This window comes from Carassius carassius, chromosome 3 (genome assembly GCF_963082965.1).
Source record: "Carassius carassius chromosome 3, fCarCar2.1, whole genome shotgun sequence".
NCBI classification, from domain to species: domain Eukaryota; kingdom Metazoa; phylum Chordata; class Actinopteri; order Cypriniformes; family Cyprinidae; genus Carassius; species Carassius carassius.
This window is the reverse complement of record NC_081757.1, coordinates 31,011,315-31,034,442: the sequence shown is the minus strand read 5'-3', so window position 1 is coordinate 31,034,442 and position 23,128 is coordinate 31,011,315.

Below are 23,128 nucleotides of genomic sequence, written 5' to 3'. Positions count from 1 at the left end.
GCTTGCCTGAGTTACAGCAACTTCCTGTTTCAATGCATTAGTAGCATGCTTTAGCACATAGCTAAATGTTGCTAGCATGTATTAGCATGCTTATAAAAATTTGCCAGCCTATTTAACCCTTGTTGATGCCTTTTATTATTTTGCAAGGAGTCTATAACAGTGTTAAACATGCCACTTCCTGTTGCCAGCAGGTGGCACTATGAATATAATCAAATATGGGCATGTTGATGTGTTCAGGACAGGACTCTTGTCAAACGTTTGAAGTTTGAGGCAGATCGGACATTGCTTGCATTAGTTACAGCAAATTCCTTTTTCACTGCATCACTAGCATGCTTTAGCATTTAGCTAAGTGTTGCTAGCATGTATTGGTATGTTTCTAGCATGTTGCCAGACTTTTAACACTTGATGACACTTTTTAGTATGTTCCTAGGAGTCCATAACAATATTAACCATGTAACTTCCTGTTACCAGCAGGTGGCACTATGACTATTACTGAATTTGGTCATGGGTGTTAGTTCAGGACAGAACACCCATCACACGTGTGAAGTTTGGGGACAGATTGGACATTGCTTGCCTGATTTACAGCAACTTCCTGTTTCACTGCAATAATATGATGCTTTAAACCTTAGCTAATTGTTGCTAGCATGTATTACTAGGTTACTAGCATGTTGCCAGCTTATTTAACACTTGTTGGCACTTTTTTATATGTTCCTAGGGGTCCATAACTGTGTTAACCATGTCACTTCCTGTTACCAGCAGGTGGCGCAATGACTATAACTGCATTTGGTCATGGGTGTTTTTTCAGGACAGAACACCCATAACACCTGTGAAGTTTGGGGCAGATCGGACATTGCTTGCCTGAGTTACAACAACTTCCTGTTTCACTGCATTAGTAGCATGCTTTAGCACTTAGCTAAATGTTGTTAGCATGTATTAGCATGCTTATAAAATTTTGCCAGCCTATTTAACCCTTGTTGATGCCTTTTATTATTTTGCAAGGAGTCCATAACTGTGTTAACCATGTCACTTCCTGTTACCAGCAGGTGGCGCTATGACTATAACTGAATTTGTTCATGGGTGTTTGTTCAGGACAGAACACCCATCACACGTGTGAAGTTTGGGGCAGATCGGACATTGCTTGCCTGAGTTACAGCAACTTCCTGTTTCACGGCGAAACATCAAACTTTGTCAGGCCGCCAGAGACACACCCCTTGACGAAAACTCAAAAGCTTCGCAATTTAACGTCACAAAGGTCTTATGATGACCCTCACCAAATTTGAAGATAATCAGATTAAAACTGTAGGAGGAGATCGTCAAAGTACGAGGCATGGAAACGGCAAAAACTGCACAAAAATCGTACAGGAAATTCAAAATAACTTACTTCCTGTTGGGTTTTGGATTTTGTACCAAGAGACTTTTTTGTAGGTATTGGTGTGTTACACGTGCGTACCGATTTTCATGCATGTACGTGAAACGTAGCTTGAGGGACACTCCGTTGAAATTACCAGGTGGCGCTATCGAGCCATTTTGCCACACCCACTTCTGAAACCTATATCAGATGTAAATTTTCGCCGGTCCTGATGCGTGTGCAAAGTTTCGTGAGTTTTGGAGCATGTTTAGGCCCTCAAAAATGCGCTTCATTACGGAGAAGAAGAAGAAGAAGAATAAACGGAGCAATTCCAATAGGGTCCTCGCACTGCAGTGCTCGGGCCCTAATTAAAGCTGCAAGCAGCGATGAAAGGGCCCTCGCACTCGGGCTCACCACCACCCGGTGCCCATAGGAGGGACAGTGAACGTTGGGCCATATGCTTATAAAATAGTAAATATTTGTGCCACATTTCCTGTTGCCAACAGGTGGCGCTATGATTATAACAGAATATTGACATGTAAATTTCTTCAGGCCAGGACTCTTACCAAACATGCAAAGTTTCGGGCAGATCAGACAAGTCATGTTTAAGTTAGTATAAAATAATTCATTTCCTGTTGCCAGCAGGCGGCGCTACACTTGCAGCAGGCGGCGCTATACTTGCAGCAGGCGGCGCTATAATAGAATTGAATATTGGCCTTTAGTTGTGTTTTCAGGCCAGTACTCTTATAAAACATGTGATGTTTGGGTAAGATGGGGAATTGTATGCATGAGTTACAACAACTTCCTGTTTTATAGTATTAATAGCATCGTTTTGCACATACTAAGTGTTGCTAGAATGTTTGAAAATATTTCTAGCATGATTAGCACACAATGGCATATTTTACTGTGTTGCAAATAGTGCATAAAAGTGTTAAAAATTACACTTCCTGTTGCCAGCAGGTGGCGCTATGACTATAACCGAATATGGGCATGTTGATTTATTTATGACAGGACCCTTGTCAAACGTGTGAAGTTTAAGGCAGATCGGACATTGCTTGCCTGAGTTACAGCAACTTCCTTTTCACTACATTAGTAGCATGCTTTAGCCCTTAGCTAAGTGTTGCTAGGATGTATTAGTATGTATCTAGCATGTTGCCAGCCTATTTAACACTTGCTGATGCTTTTTAATATGTTCCTAGGAGTCCATAACTGTGTTAACCTTGTCACTTCCTGTTACCAGCAGGTGGCGCTATGACTATAACTGCATTTGGTCATGGGTGTTTGTTCAGGACAGAACACCCATAACACATGTGAAGTTTGGGGCAGATCGGTCATTGCTTGCCTGAGTTACAGCAACTTCCTGTTTCACTGCATTAGTAGCACTTAGCTAAATGTTGCTAGCATGTAATAGCATGCTTACAAAATTTTGCCAGCCTATTTAACCCTTGTTGATGCCTTTTATTATTTTGCAAGGAGTCCATAACAGTGTTAAACATGCCACTTCCTGTTGCCAGCAGGTGGCACTATGAATATAATCAAATATGGGCATGTTGATGTGTTCAGGACAGGACTCTTGTCAAACGTTTGAAGTTTGAGGCAGATCGGACATTGCTTGCTTTAGTTACAGCAAATTTCTATATCACTGCAATAATAAGATGCTTTAGCACTTTGCTAATTGTTGCTAGCATGTATTAGTAGGTTACAAGCATGTTGCCAGCTTATTTAACACTTGCTAGCACTTTTTAATATGTTCCTAGGAGTCCATAACTGTGTTAACCATGTCACTTCCTGTTACCAGCAGGTGGCGCTATGACTATAACTGAATTTGGTCATGGGTGTTTGTTCAGGACAGAACACCCATCACACGTGTGAAGTTTGGGGCAGATCGGACATTGCTTGCCTGAGTTACAGCAACTTCCTGTTTCACTGCATTAGTAGCATGCTTTAGCACTTAGCTAAATATTGCTAGCATGTATTAGCATGCTTATAAAATTTTGCCAGCCTATTTAACCCTTATTGATGCCTTTTATTATTTTGCAAGGAGTCCATAACTTTGTTAACCATGTCACTTCCTGTTACCAGCAGGTGGCGCTATGACTATAACTGAATTTGGTCATGGGTCTTTGTTCAGGACAGAACACCCATCACACGTGTGAAGTTTGGGGCAGATCGGACATTGCTTGCCTGAGTTACAGCAACTTCCTGTTTCATTGCATTAGTAGCATGCTTTAGCACATAGCTAAATGTTGCTAGCATGTATTAGCATGCTTATAAAATTTTGCCAGCCTATTTAACCCTTGTTGATGCCTTTTATTATTTTGCAAGGAGTCCATTACAGTGTTAAACATGCCACTTCCTGTTGCCAGCAGGTGGCACTATGAATATAATCAAATATATGGTTATGTTGATGTGTTCAGGACAGGACACTTGTCAAACTTTTGAAGTTTGAGGCAGATCGGACATTGCTTGCATTAGTTACAGCTAATTCCTTTTTCACTGCATCACTAGCATGCTTTAGCATTTAGCTAAGTGTTGCTAGCACGTATTGGTATGTTTCTAGCATGTTGCCAGCCTTTTTTAACATTTGTTGACACTTTTTAATATGTTCCTAGGAATCCATAACAATGTTAACCATGTCACTTCCTGTTACCAGCAGGTGGCGCTATGACTATTACTGAATTTGGTCATGGGTGATTGTTCAGGACAGAACACCCATCACACATGTGAAGTTTGGGGACAGATTGGACATTGCTTGCCTGATTTACAGCAACTTCCTGTTTCACTGCAATAATATGATGCTTCAGCACTTAGCTAATTGTTGCTAGCATGTATTAGTAGGTTACTAGCATTATGCCAGCTTATTTAACACTTGTTGGCACTTTTTAATATGTTCCTAGGAGTCCATAACTGTGTTAACCATGACACTTCCTGTTACCAGCAGGTGGCGCTATGACTATAACTGCATTTGGTCATGGGTGTTTGTTCAGGACAGAACACCCATAACACGTGTGAAGTTTGGGGCAGATCGGACATTGCTTGCCTGAGTTACAGCAACTTCCTGTTTCACTGCATTAGTACCATGCTTTAGCACTTAGCTAAATGTTGTTAGCATGTATTAGCATGCTTATAAAATTTTGCCAGCCTATTTAACCCTTGTTGATGCCTTTTTATTATTTTGCAAGGAGTCCATAACTGTGTTAACCATGTCACTTCCTGTTACCAGCAGGTGGCGCTATGACTATAACTGAATTTGGTCATGGGTGTTTGTTCAGGACAGAACACCCATCACACGTGTGAAGTTTGGGGCAGATCGGACATTGCTTGCCTGAGTTACAGCAACTTCCTGTTTCACGGCGAAACATCAAACTTTGTCAGGCCGCCAGGGACACACCCCTTGACGAAAACTCAAAAGCTTCGCAATTTAACGTCACAAAGGTCTTATGAGGACCCTCACCAAATTTGAAGATAATCCGATTAAAACTGTAGGAGGAGTTTGTCAAAGTACGAGGCATGGAAACGGCAAAAACTGCACAATAATCGTACAGGAAATTCAAAATAAATTACTTCCTGTTGGGTTTTGGATTTTGTACCAAGAGACTTTTTTGTAGGTATTGGTGTGTTACACGTGTGTACCGATTTTCATGCATGTACGTGGAACGTAGCTCGAGGGACACTCCGTTGAAATTTACCAGGTGGCGCTATCGAGCCATTTTGCCACACCCACTTCTGAAACCTATATCAGATGTAAATTTTCGCCGGTCCTGATGTGTGTGCAAAGTTTCGTGAGTTTTGGAGCATGTTTAGGCCCTCAAAAATGCGCTTCATTACGGAGAAGAAGAAGAAGAAGAAGAAGAAGAAGAAGAAGAAGAAGAAGAAGAAGAAGAAGAAGAATAAATGGAGCAATTCCAATAGGGTCCTCGCACTGCAGTGCTCGGGCCCTAATAATAAACGGAGCAATTCCAATAGGGTCCTCGCACTGCAGTGCTCGGGCCCTAAATATAGCTGCAAGCAGCGATGGCGGGCTCAAGCCATCAGTGCAAACGCCACCCCGGTGGCACCGGGAAAACTGTGCCCAGCCGGCATAAGCATTTACAGTAACCCTCTGGCAATCAAGTTTTAAGGGATACGGCAGTTAAAGGGTTAATCCAACCCATCTAGACTTTGAAATCACATACATGGAACAATATATATAACTTTAGTAACACTTTATTTTAATATATATAAAAAAAATTATAAGGTGTGCATGTAGCTGACACCTAAATTAACACATTACAATTGTTTTATGACTGCAAGTCTTTCTCCTCAAATGCTATTGAGCTTCAAATTTTCGTTTGAGCCCATGTGAAAAAGTAGCATAATTTACATATGTCTTACAGTTTGTTTTAATAAACATCAAACATTCAATTTAATTGTGCATCATAGCTGTCACCTAGATGAACAACTACAGTTGTTTTATGACTGTAAGTCATTTTCTTCAAATGCTATTGATGTTAGAAAAGTGTATAACAATATCACATGTAACTTTAGAGACGGTCCCTAAATTTGAGACTCTCTAATGTCCAATGTCAGGCCAACTTTATGCCTGTTTTTATTTTTTACTTTCTTTAGTTTTCTTTTCTCTGTGCCTGATTGTTGATGTCCTTTACCCGGGCATAGATGTCCATCCATCAATTACGAACATTGAGCCACAAAAATGAGGTGCGAGCGGTCGCGAGCGCGGATGGGAGAATAGGGCTTTTTTTTTTTTTTTTTTGAGGGATAGTGCCCCCTCTGGGAGTTGGTGCCCTACGAAGACTGCGTACTCTGCATATAGGGAGTGGTGGTACTATCTGGAAGATATATTCCTCAAACCATCGTACAAGAGGAGGTGATGCTAGTCCTTCAAGAAACACTCAAAACCTATCTGTTCATAAAGCCTATATATAAGGTCTTAATAAATAATATTCCACAATACGTCATGCTATTCTAATTAAGTCATTTTTTGGGATCTTTTACGTCTCTCAGAACCTGACACATTGTAATTCTGAGACCCCAGGAAAGTTGCAGTTCTGGAAAATGGTGGCACTGTAGACTAAATGCTCCCTGATAGTGTCACACCTAATTCTTCACTTTAATTCTTAATTCTTTTGCAGTTTACGTGTTTCTGTTCTTCTCCACCTGTTTTTTTTTTCTGACCCTTCTGACCCAGTAAGCATTTTGCTGTCCAGTGGTCATATCTTTACTTTGCAATTACTGTAGTGATCTAATTTTGAATATTTCTCATGAGGATCTAATAATTTTGTTTTTTTCAGTCTGAGTGAAATGTCTTTTTTTGGCTCATTTTATCAGTAAAGGAAAAAGTGCCTAATAATTCTGCACACCTGAATATAAGGAGTTATTTTTTTCTCTTCCAGTCTTCATGGTCAACTACGTATATATCACACTCGTTGCCTTCTCTAGTGCAGCTCAACCAATTCACATCCCATTCGTCAATATTTGTGATATCACAAATCCTGGAAAATGCTTGTTGTAGTCCAAACAATTTGTTTGTTGTAGTTTTTAAAAAGTGATTTTTTGTATAATTGCGCATGTTTATATTTCATATATATATATATATATATATATATATATATATATATATATATATATATATATGAAATATAAACATGCGCAATTATACAAAAATCACTTTTTAAAAACTACAAAAAAACTAAAGCTATATATATATATATATATAGCTTTCCAATGCCGTTGCTGTTGATAATAGGATTAAGCAAGTGTAGAACACGTACAAACAGAGTCCATGTAGACAGATGTAGATGCATAACAAATGTCTTTCTTTATTACTTGAGCTCCATTAAACATCATCTCAAACTTCTTATGGCCTCTCCTTATTCACATGTACACACAAAGCCATACCTTATGGACCGCATACAACTAGAATCCACCTTTTTTTTTTGGAATACTTTATTTTCAGTTTTTCAGTTTACAAAAACAAAAAACAAAAACAGAAGAACAAGTGAATAATACAAAGAAAAAAAAAAAGAGAAAAATGCCTCCCCTCCCCCCTCCCCAAAAGGGTGCTCCATTATTCTACAATATATGTAATGTAACCATTTCTTCGAGGTCAGTCACAATCTAATATCACATTATCCACATAATCCAGATAGGGTTGCTAGATTTTAATAAAGGTATTGTATCCTTTTCTAAGGCCATATGTTATTTTTTCTAAAGGCACACATCTATTCATTTCTAAATACCATTTAGTTAAAGATAGAGGGGAATCAGACTTCCATGAGACAGCAATGCATTTTCTAGCCACTGCCAGAGCTATCTCCAGAAAATGTTTCTGAAATCTGTTTAATATTTTATCAATTTTCATGAGGTTCCCCAGCAAACAAAACTCTGGGTCGACCGGTAATGAAATTTTCATAATCTTAGTCAAGACACTACAAAAGTCAATCCAGAAATCTCGTACTTTTACACACGACCAAGTACAGTGTATGAAGGAGCCCACCTCTATTGTACAGCGGAAGCATGCATCAGATTGCTCAGGTTTGAACTTATGAATCTTCTCCGGAGTTAAATACAACTGATGAAGGAAATTATAGTGGATAAGTCTATATCGTGCATTAATAGTGGCAGATAAACTTTCTTTACACAACTCTGACCAAAGTTGGTCTTCAATTGTGGTATTTAAGTCTGACTCCCACTTTCCTTTAGACCTATACAAGTCAGGTTTAGGACGTTCAGATATCAGCAAGTAGTACACTTTAGAAATAAGCTTACATGGTCCACTTTATTGCATCAATTTCTCCATTTCAGTGAGGTTGGGCAGAGTCATGCTGTTGTTCAAAGTGCTCCTTAAAAAGGATCGCAATTGAAGGTAACAAAAGAAAGTGTTGCTGGGCAGGTTGTATTTACTTCTTAATTGTTCAAAGGACATGAAAAGTCCATCCTCGTAACAATCCTCCAATGTATGAATTCCACTGTGATGCCATGCCTCCAGGATCTTGTTATTTACAGTCATCGGGATAAGTTCGTTTTGTTTTAAAGGTGACTTTGGTGACAGTCTTATCTCCTTGCCGATGGTCTTATGTACATCATACCAGAGTTTAATAAGGTGTAACAGAATTGGATTATCAGTTTTTCTTGATAAAATTCGGTAGTTATATTTGTACACAAAGTCAATGAAGGAGTTATCTTTCAAGGAGTGAAATGCAATATAAACCCAGGATGGAATTGTCTGTTTCTCTGACATAGACCAAAGAAATCTCATTTGGGCAGCAAAATAATATTTTCTAAAATTGGGTAATTGTAGTCCCCCTGACTGATAGTCCCATGTTAATTTCTCCAAAGATATCCTTGGTACCTTGTTGTTCCAAATGAACTGTCTTACACTTTTATTAAGAGTCTTACACTTTTATTAAGAGTTTTATTAAAAACTTACACCTTTTTATATAAGGAGTTATCTTTCAAGGAGTGAAATGCAATATAAACCCAGGATGGAATTGTCTGTTTCTCTGACATAGACCAAAGAAATCTCATTTGGGCAGCAAAATAATATTTTCTAAAATTGGGTAATTGTAGTCCCCCTGACTGATAGTCCCATGTTAATTTCTCCAAAGATATCCTTGGTACCTTGTTGTTCCAAATGAACTGTCTTACACTTTTATTAAGAGTTTTGAAAAAGTTTTGGGGTAATGTAATAGGTAATGATTGAAAAAGATATTGCAATCTTGGTAGAATGTTCATTTTAATGCAATTAATTCTCCCGATCAAGGTGATGGGGATGTCAGGAGAAAGCAGGCTGGATTCAGGTGTGGGTAAACTCAAGGCTTTATTCACAAAGCGGAGACAGAGAAGAAAGAGTCACGCTCCACAGGTTTCACTCGCAGTGACAGGATGAACAGCAGATGAGTCACGTTTCATAGGATTCACTCGTAGTGACAGGATGAACAGCAGATGAGTCACGTTTCATAGGATTCACTCGTAGTGACAGGATGAACAGCAGATGAGTCACGTTTCACAGGATTCACTCGTAGTGACAGGATGAACAGCTGAAGCTACTAGGAGCTCTGGGCTTGTAAGAACTAGAGCAGAGAAATAAGCCAAACACACTGGAGCCTGAGGACAAGACACGACAGGGTGAGTACAAAGAACTGCTGGATGATCGGAGCTATTGGAACGAATAACAACAGTCTGACAATAGACAGAGAAACACAGGGAATAATAAAGGGGAAAAAATTAGAAGGACATAGAGAACAGGTGGCGAGCAATTATGGTTAACCACGGGGAACAAGGGAGGCGGGGAAAACACAAACAGGCAGACGTGGTGAGCAGTCACCATCCCAACACACACACCCACACCAAAAAGACAGGTGATTAGCCCCGAGACCCGACAGTACCCCCCCTCCCAGGAGCGTCACCTGGCGCTCTAGGAAGGGGCCTACCTCGATGCCGCCGGAAGTCCTCAATCAACGAACGGTCCAGAATGTCCCGGGACGGCACCCAACACCTCTCCTCTGGACCATACCCCTCCCAGTCCACAAGATACTGAAACCCCCTGCCGCGGCGCCGCTCATCGAGTAATCTCTTAACCGTATAGGTAGGAGATCCATCCACAAGACGAGGGGGTGGGGGGGTGGGGCGACTGCAAGCAGGATTAAGGGGGGAAGAGAACACAGGCTTGACCTTGGAAACATGAAACACCGGGTGAACCCGACCAAGAGTAGGAGGGAGCTTGAGCCTGATCGCCACCGGACTAACCACCTTGGTGATGCGGAAAGGCCCAATGAATCTGGGTGCCAGCTTACGAGAAGGCGCCCGGAGAGGCAGATCCTTGGTAGAGAGCCAAACCCGTTGACCACACACATAGGTAGGAGGAGAGGACCGGCGACGATCAGCTGCAGCCTTGGTTCTGTCAGAGGCTTGGACCAAAATCCTCCTGACTCTCTCCCAGGTGCGACGGCAGCGCTGGACGAAAGCCAGGGCGGATGGAACCGCTGCGTCGGGTTCCTGTGATGGGAACAGAGGTGGATTATAACCAACAGCACACTCAAAAGGGGACATACCTGACGCGGCCGCAGGAAGGGTGTTATGGGCGTATTCTGCCCAGGAGAGCTGCTGACAACAGGAACTCGGATTGTTGGATGCTAGACAGCGGAGCATTCTTCCTAGATCCTGGTTGGCCCGCTCACACTGCCCATTGGTCTGAGGATGAAAACCAGATGACAGACTAGCAGAGGCCCCAATCTGTCTACAAAATTCCCTCCAGAACCGGGAGACGAACTGGGGACCCCTATCAGAAACCACATCCACCGGTAACCCGTGGAGACGGAAGACGTGATCCACCACCAGTTGGGCGGTCTCCCGGGCGGAGGGTAGCTTGGGCAGGGGAATAAAATGAACCGCTTTGGAAAAGCGATCCACCACCGTGAGAATTACAGTGCTTCCCTTCGACGGAGGAAGCCCAGAGACGAAATCAAGGGCAATGTGTGACCAAGGACGGGAAGGGATAGGGAGAGGATGCAGTAGACCATCAGGAGGGCGATTGACAGGCTTACTTTGGGCACATGTGGGGCAGGCCAACACAAACTGTCTAACATCTGCGGCCATAGTAGGCCACCAAAAACGCTGTCGGATGGCAGACAACGTTCTCCGAATACCTGGATGGCAGACTAACCTGGATGAGTGACCCCACTCAAGGACCTCAGAGCGCAGCGCAGCCGGCACCAGCAACCTGCCCGCCGGACACTCTCCCGGCACCTGCACCCCTCGACCGGCCTCCTCAACTCGCTGCTCGATACCCCACGAAAGAGCCCCGACCACCACCCCCTCAGGAAGGATGGCCTCGGCCGCAAACTCTCCCCCCGGAGCACCGAACAGGCGAGAGAGGGCATCAGGCTTGGTGTTCTTTGATCCCGGCCGGTACGAGAGGGTGAAATTGAATCTGGCAAAGAAGAGCGCCCAGCGGGCCTGACGCGAGCTCAGCCTCTTGGCCGAACGGATGTATTCAAGGTTCTTGTGATCCGTCCAGACCAAGAAGGGCTGCGCTGACCCCTCCAACCAATGACGCCACTCACCCAAGGCCAATCGTACCGCCAGCAGCTCTCTGTTGCCGATGTCATAGTTACGTTCTGCAGGGCTGAGACGACGAGAGAAGAATGCACAAGGATGAACCTTCCCATCATGGAGGGAACGCTGAGATAGAACTGCGCCAACCCCAACGTCAGAAGCATCAACCTCGACAATGAACTGGGCCTCCGGATCTGGAACCATCAGAATAGGTGCAGAGACAAAACGGGACTTTAAAATGTCAAAGGCTACCTGCGCCTCCCGGTTCCACCTGAAAGACACCTTAGTGGAGGTTAAGGCTGTCAGCGGTGCAGCGATCTGACCAAAATTCCGGATGTAACGCCGGTAGAAGTTGGCAAAACCCAGGAAACGCTGCAGAGCCTTCCGGGAGTCAGGGACCGGCCACTGGGCAACAGCTTCAATCTTAGCGGGATCAGGCTTGATCCCCTCCGTAGAAATAATATGGCCAAGGAACGTAACAGACTCAGCGTGGAATTCGCACTTCTCCGCCTTGACAAACAACTGGTTCTCTAGTAACCGCTGGAGAACCCGTCTGACATGCTGGGTGTGTAATTGGAGAGAAGAAGAAAAAATCAAAATATCATCCAAATACACAAAGACAAAATGATTAATCATGTCACCCAACACGCTGTTGACGAGTCCCTGGAAAACGGCTGGAGCATTGGTCAGACCAAACGGAAGAACCAAGTACTCGTAGTGTCCCGAAGGGGTGTTAAATGCCGTCCTCCACTCATCCCCCTCCCGAATGCGCACCAAGTGGTAGGCGTTGCGCAGGTCTAACTTGGTGAAGACCTGAGCTCCCTGTAACAATTCAAAAGCAGAAGACATTAAAGGTAGGGGGTACCTGTTCTTGATAGTAATGTAATTCAAACCTCTGTAATCAATACAAGGGCGCAGGGAGCCGTCCTTCTTCTGAACAAAGAAAAACCCTGCACCAGCGGGAGAGGAGGAATGGCGGATGAGCCCAGCCTGAAGTGATTCACGTATGTACTTGTCCATGGCCTCTCTCTCTGGACCTGAAAGGGAATATAAACGACCCTTAGGCGGAGAAGAGCCCGGGAGGAGATCAATGGCACAGTCGTAGGGGCGATGCGGAGGTAGCGAGGTGGCCCGGGCCCTACTGAAGACCGCCCGAAGATCGTGGTACTCCGCCGGAACACCAGTCAGGTCAGAGGGATCCTCCTGAGGAACACAAGACACAGAGACAGGACAAAAAGCAGCACCCAAACATGACACGTGACAAGACTGACTCCAGGCTAAAACAGAATTATAGACCCAATCAATGTGGGGATTGTGCTTGTGCAACCATGGGTGTCCCAGAACTAAAGGAGCCTTAGGGGAATCAATAATAAACAGTTCAATCCGCTCATGATGACTGCCAGCAATATGGAGGTCTATCTTGGGAGTGACGTGGGTGATGGTGGTAAGGGGACGGCCAGCTAATGACCATGCTGAAACGGGGCTAGCCAAAGGAACAAGCGGGATCTTCCAACGTTGAGCAGAGGCAGCATCAAGGAAGTTCCCCTCAGCCCCTGAGTCCACAAGGGCGAGTCCAGTGTGTGAATGACTCTGGAAGGAGAGTTGGAACGCCAGCTGAGTGCGTGTTGCAGGAGAGCTTGAGCTGAGAACAGTGCCCACCAGGACGCTCCGCCTCACTGGTGGATCCTGGCCCTTTAATGGGCACTGAAGGGCGAAGTGGCCTCCCTTGCCGCAGTATAGACACGCCCCCGACAACAGACGCTCCTGCTTCTGCCGTGGTGTAAGCCGTAGACGACCCAACTGCATGGGCTCCTCCTGCGAGGGCTGTCGGCTGGCTAAACTGGCTGAAGAGAGCTCTAGGTGGCGCCACGGGGCGGGTGTTTGCCGTTGTTTGCGGCGCCGGCTGAGACGACCCTCAATGCGGAGCGGGAGACTAATGAGCCGATCCAATTCCCACGGGAGTTCTATGGCCGCGAGCTCATCCGAAATGGCGAAATCCAACCCCTCAAGAAAACGAGCGCGCAGCGCGCTCTCATTCCAGCCGCATGCCGCAGCTAAAGTCTGGAACTGGATAGCATAGTCAGTCACGGAGCTCCTCCCCTGAGACAGTCGTGATAACTGGGCCGCCGCCTCGTCACCCTGAGCAGAGCGATCAAACAATTTGGCCATCTCTTGACTGAAAACCGCGAAGGTGGCACAACAGGGAGCCCGCGATCTCCAAACGGCGATACCCCATTCGCGGGCACGGCCCGAGAGGAGTGTAAGGACGTAAGCCACCTTGGTCTCTTCATTAGCGTAACGCCGGGGCTGCAGAGAAAACACCAGCGAGCATTGGGAGAGAAACGCTTGACAGGCGTTAGGATCGCCATCGTAGACCGGTGGATTGTTGGCATGGGGTTCGGACTCGTGTGACATACCGGTGTGAGGAACGGGATCCCGGCTCGTTGCCTCTTGCTGAAGATCGTCCACCCGTGTGAGGAGTTCGGAGACTCGGGCACTGAGAACTTCCACATCCAGCGCGGTGGTGTTGAGCTGAGTGGCATGCTGCCCGATCAACACTCCCTGTTGAGCGAGAGCCGCGCGAAGCGGACCAGATCCCGCTGAATCCATAATATGGTCAGACTGTTCTGTCAGGAGAAAGCAGGCTGGATTCAGGTGCGGGTAAACTCAAGGCTTTATTCACAAAGCGGAGACAGAGAAGAAAGAGTCACGCTCCACAGGTTTCACTCGCAGTGACAGGATGAACAGCAGATGAGTCACGTTTCATAGGATTCACTCGTAGTGACAGGATGAACAGCAGATGAGTCACGTTTCATAGGATTCACTCGTAGTGACAGGATGAACAGCAGATGAGTCACGTTTCACAGGATTCACTCGTAGTGACAGGATGAACAGCTGAAGCTACTAGGAGCTCTGGGCTTGTAAGAACTAGAGCAGAGAAATAAGCCAAACACACTGGAGCCTGAGGACAAGACACGACAGGGTGAGTACAAAGAACTGCTGGATGATCGGAGCTATTGGAACGAATAACAACAGTCTGACAATAGACAGAGAAACACAGGGAATAATAAAGGGGAAAAAATTAGAAGGACATAGAGAACAGGTGGCGAGCAATTATGGTTAACCACGGGGAACAAGGGAGGCGGGGAAAACACAAACAGGCAGACGTGGTGAGCAGTCACCATCCCAACACACACACCCACACCAAAAAGACAGGTGATTAGCCCCGAGACCCGACAGGGGAGACTAATCCATCTGCGTAGATCTTCCTCAATCTTTTTAAGTAGTGGACAATAATTCAATCTATATAGATTTTTTTAAGTTATTATCCACAACTATACCGAGATATTTTATTCCAGCTGGGGCCCATTTGAATACGGATGCACCTTGATACACATGATAATTAAATGTTGTTAAGGGGATTATTTCACTTTTATCATAGTTTACTTTTTATCCTGAAACAGTACTATAGGTGTCTAATAAATCCTGTAATCGAGTGAGAGAGTGAGAAGGGTCTGTTAAATATAAAAGAACATCATCAGCTAATAAATTGATTTTATGGGTTATCTGTCCAACCTTGAAGCCCTTTATATCAGGGTCCCTTCTAATTGCTTCCGCCAAAGGTTCAATGGCTAAGGCAAACAGACTCGGAGACAGCGGGCATCCCTGTCTACTGGATCTATGTAACGAAAATGGGGATGAAATTTGTCCATTAGTAGTAATCTTTGCTTTGGGGTTATAATATAAGGTTATCACCCAGTTAATAAATGTATGTCCAAAACCAAATTGAGTTAATACCTTAAATAAGTAGGGCCATTCCAGCCTATCAAAGGCTTTTTCGGCATCTAACGCCACAGCCACTGTGTGTTCCGGCCTTGATTTTGCCAAATGAATTATATTGAAGAATCGACTTAAGTTATTGGCGGATAGTCGTTTTTGGATGAAGCCGCTCTGATCTGGATTAATTATTTTTGGTAATACCAGGCTAAGACTGTTTGCTAACACTTTAGAGATCAATTTATAATCTGCGTTCAGTAATGAAATAGGCCTATAAGAGGCACATTTTAGTGGATCTTTATCTTTTTTTTAATATAACTGTGATTATAGCGGTCGTGGAGGATCCGGGAAGTCTATGTGTTTTAGATGAAAGGTTTATTACATCCATAATCAGTGGGGTGAGTAAATCTTTAAATTCCTTATAGAATTCATGTGGGAAACCATCCTCTCCTGGGGATTTATTAGACTGAAGTGAATTGAGGGCTTTTATAACTTCTGCCTGCGTGAAGGGGAGGTCCAAATTTTTTTTATCTTCTTCACTAATTTTTTGTAATTCGATTCTAGATAGAAAATTGTCGATATGGGTCAAATCTCTAGGCAACTCTGACTTATACAATTCTGAATAAAAGTATTTAAAAGTATCATTAATTTCTGTTGGACTATATGAGATCGAGCCTGTTTCAGTTTGAATAGCATTAATACTTCTAGTGTTTTCCTCTGCCTTCAGTTGCCAGGGTAATATTTTATGTGCTTTCTCTCCCAATTCATAATACCTCTGTCTAGTTCTTAAAATGGCTCTTTCAATTTTGTAAGTATCTAATGTATTGTATTGGAGTTTTTTCTGAACTAAGGATTGATATGTGTCAGAAGAACCATTTCATTGATAATCCTTTTCTAGGAGTAAGATTTATTTTTCTAATTTGTCAATATCTTCTGTGTGTTGTTTTTTCAGGCCTTTTGTATAGGATATTATTTGCCCTCTCAGATAGGCTTTCAGCTTATCCCATAAGATAAAGCTATCGGGGGAGGAAGCACAGTTTGTTTCACAAAACAACTTAATCTGGTCTCTTATAAATGTGCAAAATTCAGTTCTTTGTAGGAGAGTGGGATTAAGGCGCCACCTATATGGTGTTTTGGGTTTGTTTGGAAACAAGATGGACAAAAATCTTTTGCACATAATATACATGTACATACATGGAACACAATACACTACTTATATTTATATACACATACACTTATTTATCCAACACACATACTTAGCGTACAGTTAAAACTTTTCCACATAATATACATGTACATACATACATGCTCATTTTAATATACCTGCCATACATTGTCAATTTGTATATTGTCAATCCTTACCCACCTATTTGTATTTTTTTGTATTTTTTATTCCTTATTGTGTTTTTTGTTCTGTCGCTGTTATGTTGCACTGCGGAGCTCTGTCACGAAAACAAATTCCTCGTATGTGTGAACATACCTGGCAATAAAGCTCATTCTGATTCTGATTCTGATTCAAAGTCAGTGGCGAGTGATCTGATAACGTTCTGGATAAATATTCAGTGTCTAATACTCTATGGAATAATTGGGTGGATAATAGGAATAAATCGATTCTAGTATGGGATTTATGAGGGCATGAATAAAAGGAATAATCCCGGGTCTGAGGGTGCATCCGCCTCCAAATGTCTATTAAATTTAAATCTTTCATATATGTTTGGGTGGTCTTGGCTGCTTTCGAATTTGAAATGGTCTTTGTTGATTTGTCCATTATAGGATCTAAACAAAAGTTGAAGTCCCCTCCTATAAGTATATTTTGTTGCCCCCCCCCCCCCCGCAGCCTTTAGAAACATATTTTACATGAACAATTCATCATCATAGTTAGGTGCATATAAATTTAGGAGAGACCATTGTTCTGAGAATATTCTACAATTAACAAAAACATAGCGTCCTGAGGAGTCAATATCAGTATCAAGTATTTCCAAAGGTGTATTTTTATTTATTAAAATGGCTACCCCTCTGGCTCTTGAATTGAATGAAGATGACACTACCTGCCCCACCCATTCTCTCTTTAATTTGTTGTGTTCCTGTACAGTGAGGTGAGTTTCTTGTAGGAAAACTAAATCTACTTTTAACTTTTTAAGATATGCCAAAACCCTTTTTCTTTTAACCGGCCCATTCAATCCTTTAACATTAAAACTGACAAATTTCAATACTCTATCCACTAAGCTCTTTTTTATTTATGAGCTTCATTCGACCTCTAACAATGTTACCATAAGCAGAGCATCTGTAAACACGTAAGCAACAAATAAATGGAGCACCCAAACAAAAAGAAAAATACCCCAAAAACAACATATAGAACCCCTTCGTGCCATCTCCAAGGAATGTGGCACACCTCCCCTCATCTTGAAAGGTCTTGTATCTGTAAATGTTGCACCCCTGGAACAGGGGAAAATAGACATAAATAAAATGAGACGACACGAACTCGCTGTTGTCTGTGCGCCAGCTGTATTGACTGTGACGCAAAACATAGAGTGTATCAGCTACTGCCTGCAGCCTTTGGTTTCCCCCTAGTGGGCATTTCCTCAATTACACTTTATTTTTCTCAAGTATGAATCACATTGATTTTAACCACACTACATACTCCCCCTCACAATTAGATGTTGTCCCAACATCTTGCAGTTAACTTAGGCTTTAGTAGCGACCCTCTTTTTAGACTTTGTTTTATGTGGACTATGCTGCTTTTACTACATCTGAGCCTGTATTAAGCCAGTCTATCCCTGATATCCGTATGCAAGATATCGGTAAGGATTATAAAATGGCCCTGGGCTTGACCATGATGTAAATGTTTGGTGTCCAAGGTAAGGCATATTCTGATACTGCTGCTGAACTTCACAACTACAACTTATTTTATGGACACTGGGAGTACCAAGGTGATCATAAGTGAACAGTCGAGGGGCACGTCTTTCTCTCTGAGGTCTAGATTGTCTCTCAACTGTTGTCGAATCATTGCATTGCTCAGGTGATAATGTGTTCTCGTCATGTTCCTCTCCTTGTCCAGTTATCAAAGGATCCCCAGTTCTAATCAGTTCCTCATCACAGTCCTCTTCACCTGGGCATCCGTCCTCTGATAGCCCAACAGCATCCATCTGATCTCCGATTTCGGCGATATTCTCAATCTGCTTGGCCAGTCCGCTCGTCCCCCTCTCTAACTCGTCAGCACCTTCGTTGCACCCTTCTCCACTATGCTGTTGGTTTGGTGAGTAATAAAGACAACATTCATCCTCATCCTCTTCATCTCTATCAGTTTCATCAATGTCACTCCTCTTTTTGTAGTCCTTTGTCAACCTTTTCTCTAGGTTAGCATCTTTGTTGGATTGTCCTTCCATTGGCAAGTCATCACATGAAAGCAAGAGATTACGGTGTAGGATTCTAGACCTCCCCTTTCCCAATTCAGGCTTGACTTCATAAATTGGGAGGTTTCCTTTTACTTGCCTCACAACAGTGTTGATGGTCTCTTCCCAATGGTTACGCAATTTACCTGTACCTCCTCTTGGCGTCAGGTTCCTAACAAGTATGCGGTCACCTGGATACAAGGTTGTGCTCCTCAGTTTCTTATCGTAATACTTCTTACTCCGTCCTCCTGCTTTCTCCATATTTTCCCTTGATATTTCATATGCTTCCCGCATCTGTTCCTTCCATCTCTTCAGATATTCCTGCTGGCTTACTGTACCAGTGCTTTCTTCTAAACCAAAGAGAAGGTCAATTGGCAGTCTGGGATGTCGTCCATAAAGAAGATAGAAAGGTGAGAACCCTGTGACCTCACATTTAGTACTATTGTATGCAAAGATCAGTTTACTCAGGGATTCCTTCCAGTTCGTCTTCTGCTTGTCCGTCAGTGTTTTGAGCATTTGAAGTAAGGTCCTGTTAAATCGCTCTGTCTGACCATTCCCTTGCGGGTGGTATGGCGTCGTTCTGGAACTAAGAACGCCGCAATTCTTTGTTAGCTGAGCTAAAAGCTGATTTTCAAATTCACCACCCTGGTCATGGTGTATTCGCTTTGGAAATCCGAATTGCAGGGCATAGTCATTAAACAGACGATCAGCTACTGTTTTTGCAGACTTTGACGTTGTAGGGTATGCCTGCGCAAACCGTGTAAAGTGGTCGACTACCACTAAGATATATTCATATCCCCCCTTACATTTATCTAAATGCAGAAAGTCTACCGATACAAGTTCAAAGGGCTGTGTTGTGATGATGTTGGTAAGAGGGGCCCTTGTTTCTTTACAAGGCTTCTTTTGCTTTAAGCAAGGACAGCTTTTTGCAACATAATGTTCGATTTCTTGTTGCATATGAGGCCAAAAGAAACGGTCTCTGATTAGGGATGTTGTACGGTCGATGCCTTGGTGACCCATCTCATTGTGCAATTCTTTCATTACAACTGTCTTGTATCTTTCAGGTAGAACCAATTGGTTCCTTGTAGATGTTTTCCGCTTCAAGATCCCATCTTCATCTACATAGAGCTTCTCCCACTCCCGAAGAAGACATCTACTCTTAGCGGTGAGAGACTTAATTTGGTTTCCACGAGGCCTCACACTGGTCAGTTTACATTTGATTACAGGTCCAATATGCAAATCCTCTCGTTGGGCCTGTTGAATCTCATTCCCAGGAATAGAATTATTTACACCCCCATCTGATGGACATGGAGGATCAGATACTACCCACGATGAAGAATCTTCCTGTACTTCCACTGCTTGAGCAGTAGCTGCAATACAGTCTGATGACAATTCCTCTGTATATTGTTCCATCATCTCTTCGATGTTGAGAGGCAATCGTGATAAGCTGTCAGCATCTGCATTCTCTCGACCTGGGCGATATTTTATTGAAAAATGGAAGTCGGCAAGCTCAGCTACCCACCTACAACCAGTTGCATTCAGCTTCGCGCTAGATAACACATACGTGAGAGGATTATTATCGCTGAAAACTGTGAATGTCGGTGCGTAGTATAGGTAGTCTCTGAATATCTCAGTCACTGACCACTTGAGGGCGAGAAACTCTAATTTACCCGAATGGAGATGGTAGTTTCGTTCAGCAGTCGTGAGTGTCCGAGAGCCATACGCTATTACACGGAGCTTACCATTCTGCTTTTGGTATAATACTGCCCCCAGGCCTTGGTTTGAGGCATCTGTATGAAGAATAAAGGGCAACGAAAAGTCTGGGAAGCCGAGGATAGGTGGTTCGACCAGATGGTTGATCAATATCTCCAAAATCTCTTGGTGCTCAGTTTTCCTAACAATTGGTTGGTTAGACGGCACTCCTCTATTTTTCAATCTGCTTTTCCTTGATTTTTGGCACATCTTTCCCTCTTCTGGGGTGCCCTTGAGTAGGTAATATAGTGGTCCAGCAATCTTTGAAAAATCCTTAATATATTGTCGGTAGTAACTTAAGAGCCCCATCACAGTTTGCAGCTGCCCAACGGTGGTCGGTCTCTTTTCCTTCCAAGCTTGCACAGCCTCCGTATCAGCTGGGTCCACTTGGCTACCTTCAGCAGAAACCACCCTTCCAAGATAGCGGATTTCTTTTTTGAACATTCCACATTTACTGGGTTTCAGTTTTATTCCATACCATCTAAGCTGCTGCAGTACCTCCCGCACATGGTGGACATGGTCTTCAAAGGACTTGCTATAGACTAGTATGTCATCAAGATACGGCACACATATCCGGTCTCTCAAATTCTCCAGACATTCCTCCATACACCTTTGAAATGCAGCTGGAGCATTTGTCAGGCCAAAGGGAATTCTTATCCACTCATATAACCCCCATGGAGTTATGAATGCGGTCAGGGGTCTACTCTCCTTTGCCATAAACCCTTGATGATATGCTTTGCCCTGATCTAATAGTGAAAACCACGAATTCCCGCCCAGGTTGTCGAGGATATCTTGTACTCTGGGAATTGGCTGACGATCAGGATGGGTCTTCTTATTCAGTTCCCTGTAATCTACACACAGGCGTAGGCTTCCATCCTTTTTCCTAACGCAGACTACAGGTGATGCATAAGATGATGTTGATTTTGATATCCAGCCCTGAGCAATCAGGTCATGAAGGTAATCTTTTACTTCCCTATACAGCGGCTTAGGCACGGAGATGTATGAACGTGCAACAGGAATTGTGTCTTTTAGAGATATTTTCAGTGTTAGATTTTCTATGCACCCAATGTCATCATCTGATTTGGAGAATGACAGACATTCCTCTCGTAACATTTTGTGTGCTATTTCTTTTTCAGGCTGACTCAGCTGACTCAAATCCACCGGGGGGTCCCAAACATCACTGGTAAACTCAACGCTGCTCGTTTGGATGGAAGTCACTGATGTACGTATGGACTGGCTTGACTGATCAAATGATGTGGACGGATAAACAGCTTGTACCCCCTGTGCTGTTCCAATGACTGTTTTACTACACAGAACATTGTCATGATCCGTTGGGTTCCGAGCATCAAGCATGATGTATGGTGATGCCCCCCCTTTCACCTGCACAAGTGTTTCCTGGAACTCAAGTCCTTCTGGCCATTTTGGATCAACATCAGGTTCAAACATTAAAGTTGTGTCCTCCTTCAGAGAGCTCATCTTTATCCGATACTCAACCTGCAGAGAGGTACGCTTGGGAATTAACACTGAATTAACCCTGACACTTTCTATAAAAGCTTTAATATGGCTTGTATCTAATCTTGGGAATGTCATCTTCACTATTCTCTTTAACTGTTCTCCGCATTTTGGATCTGTGCTTTCCCCTGAGTGGTTAGTCACTATGAGCTCGATAGCGTTGTAACCAATAATAGGATGGGAGAGGTGTTTTCCCTTTGTTACTAGAATGGGAATGATGGAATTGCTGCTATCGCTGTTTTCTCCTGGCAACTGAAATGTGACTTCTATCCATCCCACATAAGGGATACCCTGTCCATTGGCTGCAACTATCTGAAGTGTGTCAGATGCATCAATTATCTCGGAGACAAGTCTCAGCTTCACATCAGGTAATACCTTATTTTTCCACCACTCGTCAATGATACAAACTTGAGAACCCGTGTCCCACAATGCTGTTGTTTTTACTCCATGGATATAACAGTCATTGAGACACTGTTTTCCCACTAAAGTGGCCACACTCAATGTTTTGTTTGAGTTTGTTCTCGTTTTCACCCTTAATTCTTGCATATCTTGGTGTTCATTTCGCTTACATTCTTTCTTATGTTCACTCCAGTGATGAGTCTGACATAACTTAGAGCAGTAAAGAGACTTATGGCATGATGTACAGAGTCTTAAAGTATGGGAATCCCCCTTCACGCCACAACACGCGCACTGTTGGTGGGACATTAACACCTGGCAGGTCACCTCCTGTCCCATGGAAGTAACCCTCCCTCGTTTAAACGATCATCTCTGGGTGAGTTTGTTGTTCTTGCTCTACAGCCTGCCAGGAAATGCTCACTGCTTCCACATCTGTAACAGTGTGTACAATACGTATCAGTTTCACTCTGTTGGCAGTTTAAACATCTCCTAGGCCGACCCCTTGGTTACATGAAATTGAGCGGTCCTTCCTCTCTGTCCTGGGCTGTATTTTGGCCAATACGGAGGAGATGAATACTTAAACTGATTGGCTGGTATGTCGTCTTGTAAACCAGGTGAAGACAAATTCTGTGCTGCACTGGCTTGAGGCAGTTGAATCGACTCTCTGATGTGTGACACTTCAGCACTAAGGTTCTTTAATAGCGCCATGTCTGATTTGATTTCTCTGAGTTCATTTAGCAAGTCAGGACTGTGTTTACTCTGCTTTTCCTGAAGTAACATTTTCCCTTTCTTCTCTGCAGGGGCTGGAACATCAGTGTATTCAACGGTGTGCACCATCGGCCGATGTTGAACTGCAATTTTCTTTTTACTTTGTCTTTCTGCCTCGGTCATGCAT